Genomic DNA, 19,728 nt, shown 5'->3' with positions numbered 1-19,728 from the left:
CAGACCAGGGGAGGTGGGAAGAGCCTATAAATGGGTCTGGCCTACTCACTCTAGACCACCATGCCTGTCCATGCAAGGAATTCAGACCTGGGAGGAAGGAGGAGCCTGTAAATGAGTCTGGCCTACTCACTCCAAACTGCCATGCGTGCCCACACAGTGTCCTCCCAAGAAACTCAGAAAAGAAGCCATAGTTTTTTAGACTTTGAAGTGTTCCATTCCAGGCCCTTCTGGCTTTCAGGGTTTCCATTGATAAATTTGATGTGATTCTGATGGGATTGCCTTTGTATGTTGTGAGTTATTTCTTTCTTGCTGCTTTTAGCACTCTGTCTTTGTTTTCATTGTTAATAGTTTTAACTATAATGTGATTTGGAGTGTTTTTCTTTGATCCTGTCTGGTGTTTTGTGGGCATCTTGTATCTGGGTGGGCCTCTCTTTTGAGAGATTTGGAAAATTTTCTTCCATAATTTTCTTGAATATGTTCTCTATGCCTCTGGTTCTGGATTTCCTCTTCTTCTGGTATACCTATGATCCAGATGTTTGGTTATTTTAGGGTGTTCCACAGTGTAATGAATAATTTATGTACTCAATGATTTTTTTAAAGGAAATCTTCAACATTGAGATTAATGAAGCTTATTTTCCTGCTTTTTGTATATCTATGCTTACATTTGGCTTATGAATAGGCAAAATGTTGCTGTCCATAAAGTAAAATTTGAAGTATACCACAAAGTCTCATGCTTATCTCCTGCTGGCCTACAATCTTTAGAATCATTTGTTTTGGGTAAAGCATTGACTCTATCCAAATCCTCAGAAATGGCTCTCACCTGGAACTGGCACTAGAAATGTCTAGCAAGGAGTAAGTCATTAGGTTGCTTAATTTGTTGGAATAGTCTGAGTATTGGCTTTCCCTTTCCTATACTAGTATTATAATCTCTAACAGGAAATGATTTGGAATTCCTTTTAAGCCTTTAAGTGTGGCTTTAAGAATGAGGAAATACTTCAAATTTCCACAATCAGACTTTGAGGTACAGGTTGATCCTAACAGATGACAGATCCAGGTTACATGCTGAAGCCCCATAGCTCATTGAAGAAGATATGAGATCTCTTTTTCCATCCATCCACTTAGAGGCCTCTTTGAATATCAGGTACTATTTATGTCTCAGGTTGCAACAGGTGACAAAAACACTTCTGCAAATAAGTCCCTGAGGGAATAAGAGAGAGTGTGTGTACCTGTCCTCAGGAGAGGGACAGAGGAACATCTCACAGAATAAGTGAGGTCAAATCTAACAGAGCAAATTAAGTATGTTTCAAGAAGACTGCTCCTGTGGCTCACACTTAGCTTTAGGATCTGTTTTCATATGTGAAGGAAAGTGTTGAGACAAGAAGTGAAAAGATCCAAAGTCTGATGAAACCATAAGTACATTTCTACTTTTGAGGTTTCTTGTGGGTTGATAGAGAAGTCTGTAGGATCTCAGCTCCCAAGTCCACATTTTTTATCTCTATCCTATCAGACTGGCCTGTGATTGAGGCCCAGGTTCACCTGGCCTCAGATTTGAACAGCACATATAAATGGCCATGCTTTTTGACTAAATCCCTGTATCCCTGGTATGGCTGCTCTTGCCTTCAAAAGATGGGTCTTCCCTAACATAACATAACCTTTCACCCTCTCCAAGGGCCAGGGACATAACTGATTTCATGGGGAACCCATGCTGTAGAAAGAACAGAGCAGTAATGAGTGTGAATTTATAGCTTGGGTCCTGTGTGGCAGGTTCTTATCATCTTTGTCATGTTTACTTATATTTGTCATTTTATATTTGTAAAATCAGCCATGGACTACCTGAAAATCTCTTTCTGGAACTATATCTACAAGATTAATACACCTTTGGGGCTAATTAAGAAGGATATCAAAACGTCAGTTCTCTTTTAAAAAGTCTTGGACTTAACTGCTACAATTGCCAAACAATCAGCTTTGGATTTGACAATGTGCCTGAAATTGAGCTGTTGTAGGAATGGAATAGGAATAAAAGGATTGTGTTTGTGTGTATATGGTGTGACATGGAGTTGGTGGCAGTGAGGATGTGCAAGTTTGAAAGAGTATGTGTGACTATGTATGTATATGAGTATGTGACTTAAATTTCCATAGCTTAGGGGAGTCAATGAGAATATTCTTTTGTATGAATTTAGGGAAATTTTTCACTTATATGATTGGCTAATCTAAGTATCTGTAGCTAAGCCAAATGAAAGCTGGACTACCATGTATCTTCAATTAATTTGCTCTGCTGTTTTGTACTACTAGGTGTCTCCATGTGGATAGAATAATATATGTGTACACAAGACAGAATGGGGCTCTGGAAAGGGCTCAGGCTTTATAGACTGTTTCTTGCCTGGATATGTCCCCCTAACTGTGTAACACCAGATGATTGCTTTGGTGTTTGTGTTTGTGTGTGTGTGTTTCAACGTAAGGTCTCACTCTAGCGCAGGCTGACCTAGAATTCAGTATGTAGTCTCAGGATGGCCTCAAACTCACAGTGATAATCCTACCTCTGCTTCCCAAGTGCTGGGATTAAAGGTGTGCACCACCAAGCCTGGCCAGATGATTTTTTTTAATGTTGTATTTTTATTTATTATTTATTTCAGAGAGAAGAAAAGAGGCAGGGAGAGGGAGACAATATGGGCATGCCAGGGCATCCAGCCACTGCAAATGAACTCCATATGCATGCACCACCTTGTGCACCTGGCTTATGTGGGTCCTGGGGAAGTGATCCTGGGTCCCCTGGCTTTGCAGGCAAGTTCTTTAACTGCTAAGCCATCTATCCAGCCCCAGATGATTGCTATAAAGAGAGAAAACAGGCATCTCAAGGAAATGCTTATCACAACATGTGGCTTATCAATGAGGAATTATCTAACAAATGGCCTGTCTTCGTTCAGATGCCACTTGCCCTGGCCAGTGGGGAGTTGAACAAGGACTCAAGGAGAAGCTAACCTGGGTGAAAAAAAGGCAAATAGATACAAGAAGGAGACCATGCTAGATGTTTGTCAAAGCCTCAGAGTCTTTATTTTTTACACAGTGGTTATATAGGGGAAGAAAAGTCGGGGAATAAGCTGGCTGATGTGATTTAGGGCTTTGGAATTGTCAGGAAACCTAGAGGGGATGTAATCAGGTGTTCATGTAATCTTGCCTCAATGGCTTAACATCCTGACTGTACCAGGCTTCACATCCTGACCATAAACTGGCCTTTTGCAAAAGATAAGATTCTGTAAGCAGTGTGCTGACTGACGTTCTAGAAGTACCTAACAGAAAGCTGGATGGAACAGCTTTCCGAGTAATGAGTCAGCTTATGAGCAGGTCCAGGCAAAATGGAGAGGCTTTTGCTCTATGGCTCCCAACATAAAATAAAAGATCAGATTGTTTTTCCTATATGTTGTCCATGATCTAGTAGGAGAGCTAAAAGTTGTAAAACAGATGAAGCAACAGATTGAAATGATGTAATCCACATTACTCTTTTGGCTTATAATTGCCCTCTAGATAAAATCACCAATCTCCCCTACCAATCAATATATTTTCCTTGTGGAAAATATTAAATAAAACCTGGATCCTGTACAGTGAGAACTGACTATTTGTTTAGAGAGTTGGGATTAACATGGAATTAGAAATTCCAGAGCATGGGACTCTAATGGCAATGATAGATGGCTAAGGACCACCATGGGTACTTGACATATACTTTTAAAGTTATATTTTATGTTAGTATAATGAAATTAGTGACTTTGAATTTCCTGTAGCCTTGCTCAATGTCATATGATTATATGACATAATGCTAAAGGCCAGAATTTACAGTCCCCACAATGCACATAAGAATTTATTTCCTCATGTCAGAAATATGTGATATTATGAGACATCTTTCTGCTATGTCTTAACTTTATTTGAAAGTATAATGGGTGGAGAAATAATGAGAAAGGAGTTGTATGGCTTCTCAAGTAAGAAGGACCAGCTCAGTATCCCAGGTAGATTGCCACCCGACCAGGGTGAGTGAAGATTCGCATAAGATCACCACAGGCAATACACCTGTACAACAGATCTGCTCCGTTGTCACCACAGAAGAAACCCACCTGTGATACAGACCTGCTAAGGTAAGACAAGTGACACAGACTTCTAGGCAAACCATTTAAGACTATTTAGTCAGATTTGCAAGACACCAGAACTATGGATTTTCTTTTTGCTCTTCTTTTCTTCCTTTTACTTTCAGTTGGCGCCATTGCATAGAATTGCTACATAACGGCAGGGCAACTGAAGCCTCTTGGCCAGGGCTATCTTCTGGCATTGGCTGAAGGCCCCTAGCTCCCTGTGTGAATCCCAACAGCCCATTCTGGCATTGGCAAAGATCTCCTATCTAGCCTCTCTTCCTACCAACCAACCTGGTTACACAACAGCCAGTAAATGCTCTTAGAGCAGCTGGCAGTTCTTAAAATTGTGGTCCGGCTCATATCAAGTCCATTGGAGAATCCCCTGTGCCAGTTCTCCAACTAGGAATGTTGGCCTTTAGTCTTGCCGGTTCTCCTCTTTCATTTTCTATCATGGGACAGACCCTAAGTAAGCATCAATTGTTGAAGGGCTTAAAACTTCTCTCAAAACTATAGTTGCTTGACCCAAAATCCGGGTCCTCAAGTCTATTCCATTGGTCTATACTCCTGTTTTTATGCCAGTACCATGCTGTTTTTATTACTATGACTTTGTAATATAGCTTTATATTAGGTATGGTGATGCCACCAGAGGTATTTCTTTTGCTGAGGATATGTTTGGATATGTGAGGCCTTCTGCCTTTCCATATGAAATTTGAGATCTTTTTTTCTATCTCTGTGAAGAACACTGTAGGGATTTTAATTGGAATTGCGTTAAATCTATATATTGCCTTTAGTAGGACTGTCATCTTCACAATGTTAATTCTGCCTATCCAGGAGCATGGGAGGTCTTTCCATCTTTTCAAGTCCTCCTCAATTTCTTTTTTGAGAGTTTTTATATTTTCGTTGTATAGATCTTTTACTTCCTTGGTTAACGTTATTCCAAGGTATTTTATTTTTTTTATTGCTTGAAAATGGGACTATGTCCTTTATTTCTTTTTCTGTGTCTTTGTCATTTGCATACATAAATGCTACCGAACTTTGTGCATTGATTTTGTATCCTGCTACTTTGCTATAGGAGTTAATCACCTTCAGGAGTTTTAGGATGGAGTCTCTCGGTTCTCCTACATATACAATCATGTCATCAGCGAATAGAGCTAACTTAACTTCTTCCTTTCCAAATTGTATCCCTTTTATTTCCTTCTCCTGCCTTATTGCTTGGGCTAGAACTTCCAGAACTATATTGAAAAGCAGAGGTGAGAGAGGACATCCCTGTCTTGTTCCTGATCTCAATGGGAATTCCTCCAATCTCTCTCCATTAAGTATTATTTGGGCCTTTGGAGCTTTGTATATTGCCTTTATTATGTTAAGATGTGAACTGGCCATGCCGATTCTCTCCAATGTTTTGATCATGAAGTGATGTTGTATCTTGTCAAAGGCCTTTTCTGCATCTATCGAAATGATCTCAAAACACAAGGAACACAGGTTAAAAAAAAAAAAAAAAGATTTAACAAATAGTAAAAAGAAGCTAATTGCCATAGTAAAAGATATTTTAAAAGCACAAGGAATTGAGATTGCTTCAAGTTCCTTAAGCAATTTTTTTTATTTTATCAGGAGGATTTGTTCTTTTTATATGTCTGTGTGTATGTGTTTATGTGTGCTGATTGTGCTTGCTAGTCATGCCATGTTTGTGACTGTTTGTAGCTAAAGAGATGAGATGGATGCAGGTGACATTCCTTTCTCTTCTAGAGAATCATTTCCAGGAAATCAAAGACCTAAGTATAAAAATTAAAAATAAAAGTTGAATGTCTTTTGCAGGGGTAAATTTGCCAGATATTTATTCTAGATCAAGTTCACCTTACATAGAGGATTATTAAAAACAACAAAACTTCCTCTAAAGCAGTAACTTATAATTTTTCAGATATTAAAAAAAAAAGATTGTAATGTCTTGTTACTTAAAAGGAGACAACTGATCTGACTTCTGAGCCAGCCTGCCTCAAGATAACAACACAATTTGCCTTAGTTACTCCTAATAAAATCCTTTCCAAGTGTGTTATTGGTATTAATGATATAAAATTGTATTAAGACTGCTTTCTTTTTAGTAATAGGATTAGTCAATTTGGTGTAATTTTTTTAATAGCCTTATAAGAAAGATAATTAATCACTTCTTGGCCTTTTGGCTAAGACCAAGTGTAGTATCTGTTCTTATCAGTTTAATATCTGATATATCCTCTATCTGAGGACAATATAGTAAAAGGATTTTTGGAGCTCGGACTTGGAATAGGAACTTGCTCTGTCTACTCTATGCATTGACCTGGTATTGCAATACCTCTAGGAACAGTGCACCCGCTCAGGGGAATAAAAAAAGAAGGAAAGATAATTAATGATGGGGTGAGATGAATTGATTGAAGGAACTGGGAAGGAATTTTTCAATGATTACTTGTTAAAAATGTCTTTTGAGTGGTACTTAGATCAGAATGTTAAAGTGATAAATAAAGGTGCACAGATGTAAAAAAAAAAGGAAAGAAAAGAAAAGAAAGAAAAAAAAAGAAAAAAAAAAGAAAGAAAAGAAAATTTCAGGCCAAACCTAAATGCCATGCCTAAAGTTAAAGGTTTTTAAACTGTTTACAAACTTTAAGAAAAAAAAATAACTAATTTTCAGGCTAAAATATGTTGGAATATCTTGCTTAAGTTTTATCAAATTTAAGTCATGGATAAAACTTAAAATTGTTTTATGTTTATAAAAATTTATGTGGTACATAAAAATCAATTGGCTCAGGCCTTATCTTAAGATAACTACTGGAGAGCTTAAACCCTTGTTTGACATCCTAAAAGGAGATCCAGATCCTGCTTCAGGCCACTCATTAACAGCCCCCACCCTAGAATCCCTAAAAATAGTGGAGGCTGCAATTCTGAGCCAAAGGGTCACTTTTATCTCTTATGTAAAGCCTCTTCTCCTAGTCATTTGTGCCACTGACTTTACACCCACTGGGGTGTTCTGGCAGGAGTGGCCCCTCTTCTGGGTCCATTTACCCTCCAAAAGTTAAAAACGGGGGATTTATATTCCATAAAAGGCTCTCCAAGAAATATCCTTCATCATGCCTTGTTTGTCCTAAGCTTTTTAACCCTTGATACTCAGGGAAATTCAGTTGCTGATTGCTTTTGGCACACAAATACGAAAAATGCCTTTGCCAAAGCCATGTGGAAAGATCCTTTAACTTTAAAATGGAATGGCCCAGAACCAGTACTCATTTGGGGCCGAGGATCAGTATGCTTGTTTGACACCAAAGAAAATGCGAGATGGCTACCAGAGAGACTTGTAAAACAAGCTGATGATCCTCCAATGACATCTCACATATCCAGGGAAGAACCACTTCACTGAGAGAATCTCCTTTTTTCCTAACAGGACAAAGCTGGAAGCACCTCTACTTATCTTACTCCTATTACTCACAATTGGACCCATTATTATAATTAAAATCGTGTCTTTTATGTCAACAGATTAAAGCCATTAAAATGCAGACTTTACAGGTCCATTGTCACAGACTGGAGCTGACGGATCAAGGTGTTGCCACTGAAGACCTACCACCTGCAGCTATCATTCTCCCTTGATCTTGCATTCTGTACTTATTTACTATACTGCTCTCCTCTACACCTCTGCTATCGCTGCGGTCTACCTGTCATGGCAAAATAGCTACCCCTCCTTTAGGAGCTGCATAGGAGTCAGACCTATGAATATCATCTCACAATAAAGTGAGTGCGATATCGGCACCAACGTGGGTGCGAGGCAAAGCACCACAAGGGAAGGTCCCTTTCTGACCACTTCTGAATTCCCTAAGAGAAATACCTGGCTTGCATGGAGGTTGGTACCATAACTGTTATCACTAAGGCTGTGACTTGTTCTCTGGCCACATAGGCCCTGCCTCCCCTCCACAGAAGGTACCAAGGGCCAAAGACTGTGGGAAAAAGACATCCCCATGGGAAGAGTCGGGTCCCTACTCACCCAGTTTGTTAATGCCCACCATTGCAAAGCAGACCTCCCCCTCTTTTTGTATAAAAGAAGGGAGGAGATGTTGCGAGCTATGAACCAAACCTTGGCCATGTTAACAGAAACTGCCATATAGAAAGTTAAGTTTTTACTTCCTCACCTAATACTCAACTACCAGAAACAAAGACTGCCATATAGCAAGTTAAGTTTCTACTTCCTCACCTAATATTCAACTACCAGAAACAATGGGAATGTACACCTGGCTAAATAAGCCCCCATCCTGATGATGAAACAAAGGCATTGCAGCCCACCACTGAATTGTGAGCCTCCCCCTCTTTTGTATAAAAGAAGGGAGGAGATGTCAGCAGCCATAGAGCAAAAGCCTCTCCATTTTGCCTGGACCTGCTCATAAGCTGACTCATTATTCAGAAAGCTGGTCCATTCCAGCTTCTGGAATGTCAGTCAGCAGACTGCTTACAGAATCTTATCTTTTGCAAAAGGCTAATTTATGGTCAGGATGTGAAGCCTGGTGCAGTCAGGATGTTAAGCTATTGAGGCAACATTAGATGAACACCTAATTACATCCCCTCTAGATTTCCTCACAACTCCAAAGCCCTAAATCACCAGCTTATTCCCCCACTTTTCTTCCCCTATATAACCACTGTGTAAAAAATAAAGACTCTGAGGCTTTGACAAACATCCAGCATGGTCTCCTTCTTGTGTCTGTTTGCCTTTTTTTCACCCAGGTTGGCTTCTCCTCGAGTCCTTGTTCAACTCCCTGCTGGCTGGGGAAATTTTATTTTATTTTTTCATTTTTAAAAAATATTTTATTTATTTATTTGAGAAAGAGATAGAAAGAATCAGGTAGAGAGGGGGGAGGGAGAGAGAATGGGCATTGCAAAAACTCGAGACACTGTAAATAACTCCAGATGCATGCAACATTTTGTGTATCTGGCTTTATGTGGGTATTGGGGAATTGAACCTTGGCTCTTTGGCTTTGCTGGCAAGTGCCTTAACCTCTAAGCCATCCCTCCAGGCCTTTTAAAAAATTTTTTTGAGGTAGCATCTTACTCTAGACCAGGCTGACCTAAAATTCACTATGTAGTCTCAGGGTAGCCTCAAACACAAGGCAATTCTCCTACGTCTTCCAATCAAACTCTGGAATTAAAGGGGTGCAACACCACGCCTGGCTCAATCTGATTTTTTCATCCTCTGTTGTAGTCAGCTCCATGATGCTTGAATGCACATCCAAACCAGCCATAATTTAGAGGAGGATGAGATTTCTTTCAAGCTTATAGATCCAGGGAGAAGTTCCATCAGTGGTAGAATAAGCTGCTTCCATACATCCAAGCAGAGAGAAACCATCACCAGCCAGCAAACACAAAACCAGCAGTGGCAGGATCCCAGAGCTCAAACTGCTCTGCATACCTTTGTGCTAGAATTCACATCCACTCCCAAACATACCTTAGGGCTGGACTTCAGGATCTGCCTCCAGTGACGCCTCCTTCAACCAGTCAGCTAGAGATTCAAGTTACAAACTTTATTAAACACTTGAGTCTATGGGGGACATACAAACTACTACACTCTGCCTCTGGTGCCCAATAGACTCATGGCCATTGTACTTAGATCAGTTTCAAAGGTTCCATAGTCTTTACCTACTTTAAGATTATTCCAAAGCCTCAGGTTTTATCTGAGATCCCAGACTATCTCTTAACTGTGAGTCCTGTAAAATGAAAACAAGTTACCTAGTTCTACCATATAATGGCACAAAGTAAGCATTTCCATTGCAAAAACATATAACCAGGAGAGACTGGATCAATGCACAATCAATTACCATCAGGTAAACATCAATTATCTACAGTTCAAGTCTGGCATCCATAACCAATGATGACAGTCTTTGGATTTTTAATTTTAATCCCTTCAGATGGGCTGAATAGTCAGTTAAAACTTCCATTCTAATCCAGCAGCACTCCATAGTAGCCCATGCACACTCCTGGTATTCAAAACAGCTTAGAGTCTCCATTGAAAACCATGGTCCATTTCAGCTCCATACATTAGCATTTACAGCTTTTAAAAAAGGAAGGTCCTGTTTCCCATTGTTCATCTCAGCAGAGGTTCCTATTTAATTTCAGAAAATTACTTCATTGGTCACATGGGGTCATGGTGGCCTGCTTCACAAGTCACTGTATCTCATCAGTGGCTGTTGGAACCATGTATACTTCGTGAGCCACTTCCCTGTATTTTTCCATGCTTCCACACCCACCCAATAAGAGGTATAAGGTAATACAGTCACTTTGATGAGATAAATCCTGATCTTTTTTTTTTTTTTTTTTTTTTTTTATCAAGATGGGTATGTTCTTTTTTTTTAATTTTTATTTATTTATTTGAGAGAGACAGACACAGAGAGAAAGACAGGTAGAGGGAGAGAGAGAGAATGGGCGCGCCAGGGCTTCCAGCCTCTGCAAACGAACTCCAGATGCGCGCGCCCTCTTGTGCATCTGGCTAACGTGGGACCTGGGGAACCGAGCCTCGAACCGGGGTCCTTAGGCTTCACAGGCAAGCGCTTAACCGCTAAGCCATCTCTCCAGCCCAAATCCTGATCTTTAACAGCAGGTTCCTTCCTCTCAAGTCATCTCCTTTCAAGGGAGTTTTCATTTCTACCACTTTGTATTCATGGGTAGAATCACCTCAGGCATCTTTTCATTGTTTCAATGTAGAGTAGCTGAGCCATCCTTAATGGTGGTAACCTTTTTAACAATAGCAGCTTTAGAAACAAGTCTTTGTTCCAGTGACCTTAAACTTCCTTAATTTTTTCCAACTTTAAACCTATATTTCTCGGTCAGTTATATACCTTCCACCAATCACATTAGTTTGTTACTTTAAAATTCAACCTTGATTAAACTCTCTGGGCATGGGCAGAAGAATGCAGCCTGCCTTTATGACAGTAGCTCAGTTCCAACAAAATTTTTTTGCCAATATTCTTCTCCTTTTAAAGTTTCAAAGCCAACACAATTCTCTCTGCACTTAGCAGTTTCAAACTCTCACCGAAATAGCCCATAAAACTTGGCTGACTGCTCTCTATGCCTTGTGCCACCCAAAGTACCAACTAAATATATATTCCTCCTCTAGCACTCAAGTTCCAAAAGACTAAAACTCACATGGTCAGATTCATCTCAGCAATTCATCCCCACTTCTCAGTACCAAGTTTATGTTGTTGTCAGTTCCACATTGCTGGGATGCACATCCAAAGCAGGCACAGTTTAGGAGAGAATAGGATTTATTTCAAGATTTCAGATCTAGGGGTAAGTTCTTTCAGTGGTAGAAGAGCTGCTTCTATACATCCAAGCAGAAAGAAACCATCACCAGCCAGAGAACTCCACAAGTGGCAAGCACAAAAATGGCAGCAGCAGGAGCCCAGAGCTCAAACTGCTCTGCATACACTTGGTTTGGAATCTTCCACAAACATACCTTAGGGCTAGACCCCTGGATCTGTACCTTCCCCAGTGACCCCTCTTCCAGCCAGGCAGCTAGAGATCCAAATTACAAGCTTATTGAACACCTGAGTCTACCATATACAATCTTGGAGAATTAGAAAAACCATTTCCTGGAATGAGAATTTTAAATTATCTGTGGTTTTTCAATAGTCTTTTCATTCTTTCTAACTATTGGCAAGGACTCTAGGAGAGAGCCTCAAAAGAAATTTATTTGAGAAGATTTATATGAGAATGGTAAGATAACTCAGATGGCAAAGTGTTTGCCTTGCCAGCATAAGGACCTGAATTCAGTCCACAGAACCCAAGAAAAACATTATGTATGGTGTGTACTCTTTAAACCCAGCCCATAACCTGGGATCAGATAATGGCAGAGTCCAGGAGCTTCTTGGCCAGCCAGTCTAACCTAATTTGTGAGCTCCAACCAAATAGAAACCTTGTATCACAAAAGGTAGATGGCTTTTTAGAGGAATAACACCTGAGCTTGTTCTCTGGTCACTCATGAATATCCACACATGTATGTGTGCACTTATCCACACACTTGCACCCTTCATACATGCAAGCATGTATAGTAACATGCACACACATTAAAAAAATTAAGAACCTTGCAGGAAATATGGGTTAAATATATCAGGCAGAGTTAAATGTAAATGTTGCAGCTGCTCAGCTGGGTATAATAATACACACCTGAGGTTGTTTATATTCTGATGTTCTATAACATCTGCTAGGAAAATTTTATAAAGAAGACCATCAGATATTTACATAGCTAGTTCCAACCTTAGGGCTTCTGTGTTATTGTTAATAATAAAAATGAGAAGAAAAAAATGAAGTGGTTAAATACTCACCTATATACCTACCTATCTGCCTACCTTTTTTCCTTCCTTCTTTTTTTTCCCTACCAGTATTTGTTTGGGAGTTAGTGTAGGAATAAGAAGAAGGGTTGTGAAGAAGAGGTGACATAAATGGGAGTTCCTGCTCTACTGGCTTCTGTGCAGTGTTAAAAAAATAAAGAAATAGTGGTTCCTTGCCCACCTCCTGGTTCCCTGGTTCCGGTGTCCCTACTGCTGGCTTAGGGTTGCCTGAACCCTGCTGGTTTTGTCTGTAATCAGGCCTTTAGCTCCACCTTCCTGATTGTCCTTCCCCTGGCTCCCCAATTCCCAATCCCCTGCTCCAGAAGTTATGCACAACAGAACTCCTGTTAACTTTGCCATCTCCTAGTTCCCTGGTCCTGGTACCCCTGATACTGGCTTAGGGCTGTCTTCACTCTGTAGGCCTACTGCTGAAGCAGATCTTGTGTTTCACCTTTCTATTGACCTACCTCTGGGTCCCCAACTCCTGGGTCTCCAGCTCTAGAGGGAGGGCATGCAGAGTGAGTAGGCCAGAACTCCTGGTTCCTTCCAAATCTCCCAGTTCCCTGGTCCCAATACCTCTCCTGCTAGCTTAGGGCAGCCTCCCTCCTGCATGTGTGCTGCAGAAGCCTTTTGATCTGGCTTTCTGGTTGACCAGCTCCTGGGTCCCCAATTCCCTGTTCCCCTGGGCTACTGGGGGAACTGGCCACTTGCCCTTGGCTTCCCAGATTCCTGGCTCCTGGTTCTCCAAACCCTGGCTCCCTTGTGCTGAAGAGTGTGTTCAAGTAGAATGAGTAAGCCAGAACTCCAAGTTTCCCACTTCCCAGTTCTCCAGGTACTTTGATCTACTTGCAGTCTTTACAATCTGTGCATGTGCAGTTATAACTCCATATTGCACCAATACAGTTCACATTTAAAACCAAACATTCACTGAAGATCTTACAAGGACAAATACTTGCTTTCTCCTCAATTAAATAAGTATTTTATTCAAGATGGGTAGACCACAACACACACACACACACACACACACACACACACACACACACACACAAATGAAAGTCAGAAAATTGAGAGAATTCCACCAAGGATGCCCAGTTCCACAATGGAAATGTCCAATGAAATCATAGAGGAAAAACAGAAATTGAATCCCAAAATGGAAACACAAGATATGTGAACTTGGTCAAAGGAATTGCTGAACTGGAAGCAAAGGGTCACAAAACCAACAATCACATAAATGAAATTGAGAAGAATCATCTCTTTGAGCATTCAGCTTTTGTCACTAGGCTTAACATAATTGAAGAAAACTAGAGAAACCTGGAAAGAGGGAGTCTTCCTTTCCCATCTCCTTTTATGAAGCATGCATCATCCTAGGACCAAATCCAGACAGAGATACAGGAAAAGAAAACCATAGGCCTATATCCTTGCTGAACTTAGATGCAAAAATCCTAAAACAAAAAAGAGAAAAGAAAATCTTCAAAAACTAAATTTAACAATACATAAAAGCATTACTGGACTGGAAAGTTAGTGTCTTAAGGTGTTTCCCTGCAAAGCCAAAGGACCCAGTTTCAATTCCCTAGGACCCACATTAGCCAGATACACAAGGTGGCACATGTGTCTGGAGTTCATTTGCAGTGGCTGGAGGCACTGCACATCTACTCTCTCTCTGTGTCAAATAAAAAAAACAAGTATTATCCACCTTAATAAACAGGATCCATACTAGGGATTCAGAGATGGTTAAACATACAGAAATCAGTCACCATAATAAAACCACATAAACAAACTTAGTAACAGGAACCACATGATCATTTTAATAGATGCACAGAAGACCTTTTACAAAACACAACATCATTTCATGATCAAAGCATTGGAGAGAATATGCATGGATATCAACACAGTAAAGGCTATATGTAAAGACCCTTAGACCCAAATAATACTTAATGGGGAAGACTCAAGGAGTTCCCATTGAGATCAGTAACAAGAAGGGGGCTCACTCTTGCCACTGCTCTTCATAGAACTAGAAGTCCTATCTCAAGCAATAAGATGGGAGAATGAAATAAAAGGGATACAAGTTGAGAAGGAAGAAGTCCAGTAAGCTCTATTTGCAGAGGACATGATCCTATAAATAAGTGAACCAAAAATCTTAATCTCAAAACTTCTAAATGTGATTAATTCCTTCAGCAAAGATGCAGGATGCAAAATTAACATACAAAACTCAGTAGCCTTTATGTATGTGAAGGACAAATATACAAAGAAAGAAATTAGCTAGGCTCATCCATTTTCAATAGACACACACACAAAATTCAAATACATTGGTGTACCACTAATCAAGGATGTAAAAGACCTATATAATAAAAGCATAAAAAACACTCAAGAAAGAAATTGAGGAGAATTTGAGCAGATAGAAAGACCTCCCATACTCCTGGATAGGAAGAATTAATATTGTGAAAATAGCAATTCTACTGAAAGAAATATACAGAATTAATGCAGTAACAATAAAAATTCCAGCATCATTCTTCAGAGATAGAAAAAATGACCTCAAAATATGTTGGAATGGCAGCAGGCCTTGGATATTCAAACATATCCTCAGTAAAAGAAACCTCTGGAGGTATCACTATACCCAATCTAAAGCTATACTACTGTTGCAGTCTGGTTCTCATTGCTGTTAGAAATCACCCAACCAAGAGCAGCTCCTGGGAAAAAGAGATTTATTTTGGCTTACAGGCTCGAGGGGAAGCTCCACAATGGCAGGGGAAAACGATGGCATGAGCAGAGGGTGGACATCACTCCCTAGCCAACATAAGGTGGGCTACAGCAACAGGAGGGTGTGCCAAACACTGGCAAGGGGAAACTGGCTTTAATACCCATAAGCCAGCCCCCAACAATACACTCCCTCCAGGAAGCATTAATTCCCAAATCTCCATCAGCTGGGAACCTAGTATTCAGAACACCTAAGTTTATGGGGGACACCTGCATCAAACCACCACAACTACAAAGCCATAATAACAAAAACACTATGGTACTGTCATAAAATCAGAAATATAGAGCAATGGAACAGAATTTAAGACCCAAACTTTAGGTCAAACTGTGATAGCTACTTGATCTTTGACAAAGGTGCTTTATCGTAGACTGGAGAAAAGTCAGCATCTTGAACAAATGGTGCTGGACAAATTGTATAATCACATATAAAAAAGTAAAATTTGACCCACTCATCTTACTATACATAAAATTCAACTTCAAATGGATTAAAGACCTAAATATAAGAACTAAAACTCTTCTCCTACTGTAAGTAAAAATAGGAGGAACTTTCCATGATATAGGAATGGGGAAGGATTTCCTGAACAATACCTCAGTAGCCAAGGAAATTAATCGCTACATCAATGGAATCTCATGAAGCTAAAAAGCTTTTGCACAGACAAACATACCATAAGCAGAGCCAAGAGATTACCCACAGGATGGGAGAAAATTGTTGCCAGCTATACCACTGACAGAGGTCTAATATCTAGAGTCTAAAATGAACTAAAAAAAAAAAAAAAAGAAAGAAAAAAGAAAAAGAAAAAAGAAAAGTAAAAAAGAAAAGAAAACCCAAACAATAAAAACTAAAAAATGCCAGGTGTGGTGGCACATGTCTTTAATCCCAGCACTCAAGAGACAGAAAAAGGATTAAGAAAATGGAGCAGGGCTGGAGAGATTGCTTAGCGGTTAAGCACTTGCCTGTGAAGCCTAAGGACCCTGGTTAGAGGCTTGATTCCCCAGGACCCATGTTAGCCAGATGCACAAGGGGGCACACGTGTCTAGAGTTCGTTTTCAGTGACTGGAAGCCCTGGTGCACCCATTCTCTCTCTCTCTCTCTCTCTCTTCCCTTCTTTCTCTCTCTGACTGTCACTTTCAAGTAAAAAAATAATAATAATTAAAAAAAAAGAAAAATTGGAGCAGAAAACTGAACAGGGAGTTTTCAGAGGACAGAATGCAAAAGGCTGACACATACTTAAGAAAATGTTCAACATCCTTAACCTTAAGGAAGTGCAAACTAAAACAACTATGAGTTTCTACCCTACTCCAGTAAGGATAGTAATCATTAAAAAATCAAATAACAACAAATATTGGCAAGGATGTGGGGTAAGGACAACTTTCATTCACTGTTGGTGGGAATGTAAACCTGTACAACCACTATGGAAATCAATATGGGTATACCTGAAAAACATGAATACAGAACTACCAACAGACCCAGTTATTTCCTTACTGAGCATTTATCCTAAATGTTCCATGCTTCACTACAGAAATATTTGTTCAACCATGTTTGTAGCTGCTCAGTTAATAATAGCTCAGAAATAGAATCAACCCAGTTGCCCATCACTGGATGAATGGATAATGAAGCTGTGGTATATCCACACCATGAAATTCTACTCAGCAGTAAGGAAAAAAAATACAATAAAATTAATAGCAAAATGGATGGACTTAGAACAGATCATACTCAGCAAACACACACAATCACAGAAAGATAAGTGCTGCATGTTCTCACACATCTGTTGTTCCTAACCTGGATCAGATTGAGTTGCTGGCATACCAGATAGGTAACTTGTGGCCCAGGCATTAGGGATGGAAGGGTTTGTGGGGAGGGGAAGATTAGGATGTGGGGAATAAACACAAAACTAAACCCAAAATGAACTGATACATAGAAAGCTTTTTCCTTAATGGTAGACTAAAAAATACAACCCTCAATACGAATATAGGGAGAATGCCTAAAAAGAAGGGCCCTATAGAGGGTGGGATGAAGTCTAACTTTAAAAACTTTGGCCCTGACTTGTAAATCGCAGTACAAGAAATTGGTGCTACCCACATTGAGCTGTTCATCAGAAACCTATGAGGTCCACAAAACAAGACAGGCTTCTGTCAAAGAACTTGATTACTCACTCACCTGAGGTAAAACACAAGATCCTATTGCTGAAGAAACCATATGCTGCTGACACACAACATGGAGAAACCTGGCTGGAATCGAGAAGAGAGCCAGTCTCCAGATGGTTAGCCCATCCAGTGTTGGAAAACAAAACATGAACTACTGGAGGAAAGTGGCCAACAACTGTATGAGAAATCTGGGGTCTGAGATATTCAGAAACAACCAGCCTGACAAGAAGTACACATAAGTGCAATGGTGGCACACAGCCTTGTTAGGTAACCAGTGACTTTCTGATTGGTTAAGAGAGATGATCAATGGGAAGAAACCCATATCTGGAACTGGGAACCAGGTCTGACTCCCTTGGAAAGAAAAATTTTTCTCTCAAATGTCACCTCACACTAAATGAAGAAGCTAACTAAGGGGCTACATCCATCAAACTCATCCTAAATTAATAACGTATATCCAATTTAACCTATGCTGAGTTTACTCTCTGTGGGAGAATCTGTTTTTATTTTTCAGAAGGGAGGGAGATCCCAAGTGTTTAACCATTCCTTGCATCTCAGTGACGGTCCATGTGAAACTGCAGAGGAAGTAGGGAGACAATCAAGAGTGGTGCTTCCATGGTGAGCCTGACAATCAGCACTCGGGTGTAGGAGGCAAATGCCAATCACACTCAGCACATTCCAAAACAGAAATGCTGAGGCTATTAATAGCTCACCACTGAAGTCGACTTAAAACATACCCACCAAGGGATTTCCAGGTAAGGTGGCAGCATATTAGCCACACTAAAGCAGCCTACAGAGGGAAATAAAAAGAAACACAGCAAAACACATTTTTTTTCACTGAAAAGTGAAGGTGTAGAAGTGGTTATCAACCACAGCAGAGAGGAAGGAGAGACTAAGATCTTCCAGAAAGAAGGAAACCAGCCAGAATTCTGCCAAGGTTCTAGCAGCCCTGAATCATGAGCCTGCTCAGCTGGCAGTACAGAGCTGCAGGAGCAGAAACAAGTTGAGGGGGTTTTCCACTCACATCAGCCTCCTTGCAAAGGCGAGAAATCTGAAAGGGAAGACAGTAGAGACCAGCTGAGCAGCTGCTAAAGGAGAATACAAATGGGACTAGCTGAGCAGCTCCAGGATGACTCCACTGAAAAGCCTCCCATCCCACAACTATCAGGGCTATGAATATCTGGAGAACTCATTCACCCCTGGCTGCATAGCACTGAGAGGGATCAAGGTGGGCACTCAGCATTGGTGAGACTGGAAGCCATCCAAACAAGTAACAGGGCCTATTTATACAAAGCCATATACATAAGCCTTCACCGAAACTACTTATCTTGCTCTCCATGTCAGGAAAGGTTATGTATTACATTTGAATGATATATTTTTGGTTGGCTTTACCCTTTTCAAATAAGCTGTATATTGGTGTTTACTATTGTTGCCTTTGATGTTCCTAATATTTAGGGCCTTTGTCTTTTTCTTCTGTCATTATTGGGGGCAGGGACAGACTGGCCCCAGCCTGACTTGGAACCTGTTTCAAACTAGAAATCTCAATCTCTTAGTTGACAGGATTAAGGGGGAGGGGCAACACACACCCTTAGGAACTTTGATTTTACTAGATTATCTGTTTAGTTAATTCCCATGTTTGTATAAATACTCTCTGCTGGTTTTGATTGAATGTCTATATTGCTCATTTGAATTTTAGAATTTTCCAGTAAATTTCTTTATCCAGTCTACGATAATACTTGAGTAGCAGGAAAACTCAGCAACTAGGGATACTTCTGTTGTATAATTGGAGTATAAGAGCTACACCTGGAACCTTAAACACCTATACTAAAGATACATAAAAATAGATTTACACAGCTAAGAACACTGTAGATAATTAGAAAACACAACCATCCAATTAAGTGAAAATGCAAAAATCACTACAAGAAACACACAAAAAAATCAAAACAATACAATTACACCAAAAATTATAAATCAATCAGAAATGACCTCCAGTGAGACTGCCTGACAATGATTTAAAATAAATGATTAAAAATCATTATATCTATGTTCAAAGAAATCAAAGGAATCAAAGCAGAAAACCAACTCCTGAAGGAATACCAAGAAAACACAGTAAACTAACTTAACAAAATAAGTAGTACAATACAAAACATGAGTAAGGGAATAGAAATAATGAAAAATACAAATCAGAATACTAGAAATGCAAAACAGAGTAAGTCAAATAGAAAACTCTATAGAAAGACTTCCCAGTAGAATGGATCAAGGAGAGGACAGAGTATCTAAACTGAAAGACCAGGTGGCAGATGTAATATAGGCCAACAAAGGAAAGAAAAACTAATTAAAAAAAAATTCATGGAATGGGAATTTCAAGACATCTGGGACACTATGAAGAGATC

The 19,728-nt window shown here is 39.9% G+C and overlaps 1 long non-coding RNA gene and 1 other non-coding gene across 2 annotated transcripts in view; both read left to right on the top strand.

The window, feature by feature from the left end:
- The window catches only part of LOC123462265, a 174,516-nt gene extending 166,565 nt beyond the window's left edge, over positions 1-7,951 (top strand). Inside the window, exon 8 of the long non-coding RNA XR_006638177.1 lies at positions 7,519-7,951. This is a non-coding gene — a long non-coding RNA (uncharacterized LOC123462265). The remainder of the gene's footprint in view (positions 1-7,518) is intronic.
- Positions 6,273-6,463, top strand: LOC123462381. Its single transcript, XR_006638210.1, has one exon. It is a non-coding gene; the product is annotated as a U2 spliceosomal RNA (small nuclear RNA).
- Positions 7,952-19,728: the final 11,777 nt, after the last annotated feature.

Source organism: Jaculus jaculus, chromosome 7, assembly GCF_020740685.1.
Source record: "Jaculus jaculus isolate mJacJac1 chromosome 7, mJacJac1.mat.Y.cur, whole genome shotgun sequence".
In the NCBI taxonomy this organism is placed as follows: Eukaryota; Metazoa; Chordata; class Mammalia; order Rodentia; family Dipodidae; genus Jaculus; species Jaculus jaculus.
Note: the sequence above shows the minus strand (reverse complement) of the source record. Positions and strands in the feature narration are given on the sequence as shown.